Source organism: Apis dorsata, unplaced genomic scaffold, assembly GCF_000469605.1.
Source record: "Apis dorsata unplaced genomic scaffold, Apis dorsata 1.3 scaffold_58, whole genome shotgun sequence".
NCBI classification, from domain to species: Eukaryota; Metazoa; Arthropoda; class Insecta; order Hymenoptera; family Apidae; genus Apis; species Apis dorsata.
In genome coordinates this window covers 1,815,342-1,818,403 of record NW_006263358.1, presented here as the reverse complement: position 1 = coordinate 1,818,403, position 3,062 = coordinate 1,815,342, and the positions used below count along the sequence as shown (strand labels likewise).

Genomic DNA, 3,062 nt, shown 5'->3' with positions numbered 1-3,062 from the left:
CCTCCCTCCCCCTCCACGCAACCTCGTGCGTTTATTGCGTAGAACGTAACATACATCTCAATTGCTAAAGAGCTATTCCATAATAAGAGCGATCGTCGTAATATTAAATAATACAATTACAAACTGGAGATTAAAAAAAGAGCAGGGGAAAGCAGGAAACGATCGTCGAAGAAAATTACTCGCCGGTTGAAAACAAGGTACAATTTTCTTCTTTTTAATTAACGCGCGAGGTTATCTCACTACTCTTCCCTATCCACCCTTCCGATATCTCCAAAATTTTAAGAAAGAAGAAACAAACCCGCGAAAACACAGTTTTCTAACTAGAATTACACGAGATTACAAAGTTTCTACGACCAACAAAAAACGTGCGCAACAACGTAATTAATACCTACGTCTAATTTTTCTATGCTTTCGTTCCAATTAAATTCGTATCGATAATTTCCATCGTAGTCAAACTCGATTCGAACGGCTGAAAACGGATTAAAATCGGCGGGGTTTTGAAACACACGGAACGGATCGATTCCAAAAAGCGGTTTTTAGCGGCGAGAAAGGAATAGAAGGAGGCGAAATTACATCTCGAAGCGGGCTGAGGTCGCAGTCTACCGGAACAGAGGAGACTCGTCCGTAGTCGCAGTTTGTCGGCCAATGGGACCAGACAGAAACGCAATCGCAATGCAGGCCAATCCCTCTGCCCCGTTCGTCCACCCGCTCGCTCGCCCTCCCGTTCCCGGTAATGACAATCATTACGGGGAATGATTGCAGCGTCGGGTCCGCCAGCGCGCCAGCCGCTATTGGGGGATGGAAACCACCTTATAGAGTCTCTCCTCGGTCCTCGATGCGAGCGGTTTGTCACATGCTCCCGCCGCGCCAAAGTGTTTCCTCTACGCCGTAACGAAATCGGTCAAGAAATATCCCTGTCCCTTTCGCGAAACGACGGACGAGGCGTTGGTTGGGACACGTCACACGCTCGATGCTTCCAACTGTTCTATCCGCGAATGTTTCGATTATTATTACGGAGCGCACGTGGATTTTTGGTGTAACGACGAGGCTTGGATTCGCAACGATCGAAGAAATGGAATGGCTTCGAAGAGAGTGTCGAAGGAACTGAGGTAAACTTGTTGTGATATCGATTCGAAGGAAGTGGTGAACGGGTCGAGGAGTGTTTGTGTTTGGACGACGAAGCGACGGGCGACGCGTGATAGAGATATCGGTGTAAAAGAAGTGTAAATATTATCGAGTAGCTGTTGTCGGATCGTATCCGTTCAAGGATGATGTAATTATCGAAGATTTTTTCTTTTTTTTAGACGTTTGTGCACGAGAGGAAAGGAATTTATATCTAAGATGTAAAATATATAAAATATATATATATATATATATACGAATGTAATAGGAGAACTTCTAACGCGATGTACGAAGTGGCAGAGAAATATGGCGGTCGTTTGACCACGTGACCCTTTTTATATCTTTAAGGTAACTGAAAAAAAAGCGAAATATCTAATGTGTATAATCTACCTACGCGTTTATTAATAAGATGTCTGTCTAATAATCGACATCTTCGCTTCGATCCATCTCAATTTTCCGATTCATTTACGCCATTACCGTGCATTTCAATCGAGATAGATAGATAGGCGAGCCAATTATATTGTATCTCCTGTTTAACGCCATCAATCACTGGAGATCCGCCAAGTTTGTTTAAACTTCTCCTCGCAATCGTAGCGAAGCTTGGGCGCCAATTGTCGTTCGGAAATATATCGTTTTCTGCCCTTCGCGAACTCTTTACTCCGGATGGCAAAAAATCTCTCCGTAAACGGAGATAATCGATAACATTTCGCCAATGAGATGGATTCGGATGCGCCGAGATAAGGGAATTAAGGATGTCAATCTCGAAATCGATAAAATATGAATGCTTGTTAAAACAAGGATCGAGCCATAGCCACGCTCTCTCTGTCCACGTCGAGCGTAATAAACCGTGATAATCGTTGAGCGTAATCAACGATCGAATGAAAAGTCCTCGCGTTTCTAGGAAATTATGGAATCGATCGGTTCGCGAGTTATCCGGATCATTCTTGCGAAACCCTGATTTCTTCGCTGGCAAAAAGCGTGGTCGCGAGACCGGTTAGTGCTTTAACTGGTATCGAAAGAACAGATTGCAGGAAACGAAGGGATAAAAAACGCGGGGCTGTGTGCTTCGCGAAGTGAGGGATAGATCGCGGGAAAGAGAGAGTGAGAGAGAGAGAGGAAAAAAAAACGGTTAAAATTGCCGTCCGTTTGAGAGGAGCTGCTCAATGAACGCCGGCACACATCTCTCCCGATTGTTTTCACCCTTCTTCGACGAATTCTGTATAATTGCGCTCGGACGTAAATAAAGATTATCGCGAATGAATGGCGAGGGTTGGCGAGAACGAGGTGCAACGCGCGTACAATGAACCTTAATCGTAAGAACGATCATCGGAGACGACAATTTCGCGCATCGAGTCTGAGTCAGTCGAGCGATGGATTCTCTATCGTTTTCGCATAAAAAATCGAATAAGATTCGAGCTACGTATTCTTCGTATTCTTGCTCACGAGCCGCTCGTGATACTAATCATCCCCCTTGCGCGCAAAAAGAAAAAAAAAGAAAAGTAGCGATCTATTTTTCTGGAGTCCGTACGGCTCGTTCCTCCGCCCCAGTCCAATCCAGTTTTCCAGCCTATTTAATCCGGTTCCAGGACTTTGACTTCTCGGTTCAAAGTATCGGTTACAAAGTATTCGGATCGATCGCCGGGGGTATATTTAAAGACGCAGGAAGAAATTCGACTGGTGACCGGATTCGCTCATACGCGTTCTGGAAACGGAATACGCCGTGTTTTGCTCGCGTGTGTATGCGTATTTCTGGGCGCGTTCGGCTCTCGTCCTTTCTCGCCGCGGAAAATATAATGATGGCGAGCGAGCGGAGCTGCGAGCGTTCGTTCGTTCGTTCGTTCGTTCGTACGGTCGAGACTCGCGTTGGAAACCGGCGATAAGGAGGGAGTGTCTACTGCCGCCATAATGATAGCCCTGAGCGGCTCTCTGACTCCGGTACA

At 45.7% G+C, this 3,062-nt stretch overlaps 1 long non-coding RNA gene across 1 annotated transcript in view; it reads left to right on the top strand.

Moving 5' to 3' along the window:
• Window positions 1-1,334: 1,334 nt before the first annotated feature.
• LOC102673403 overlaps window positions 1,335-3,062 on the top strand; it is a 13,773-nt gene continuing 12,045 nt past the window's right edge. The window contains exon 1 of the long non-coding RNA XR_004151817.1: window positions 1,335-1,470. This is a non-coding gene — a long non-coding RNA (uncharacterized LOC102673403). The remainder of the gene's footprint in view (window positions 1,471-3,062) is intronic.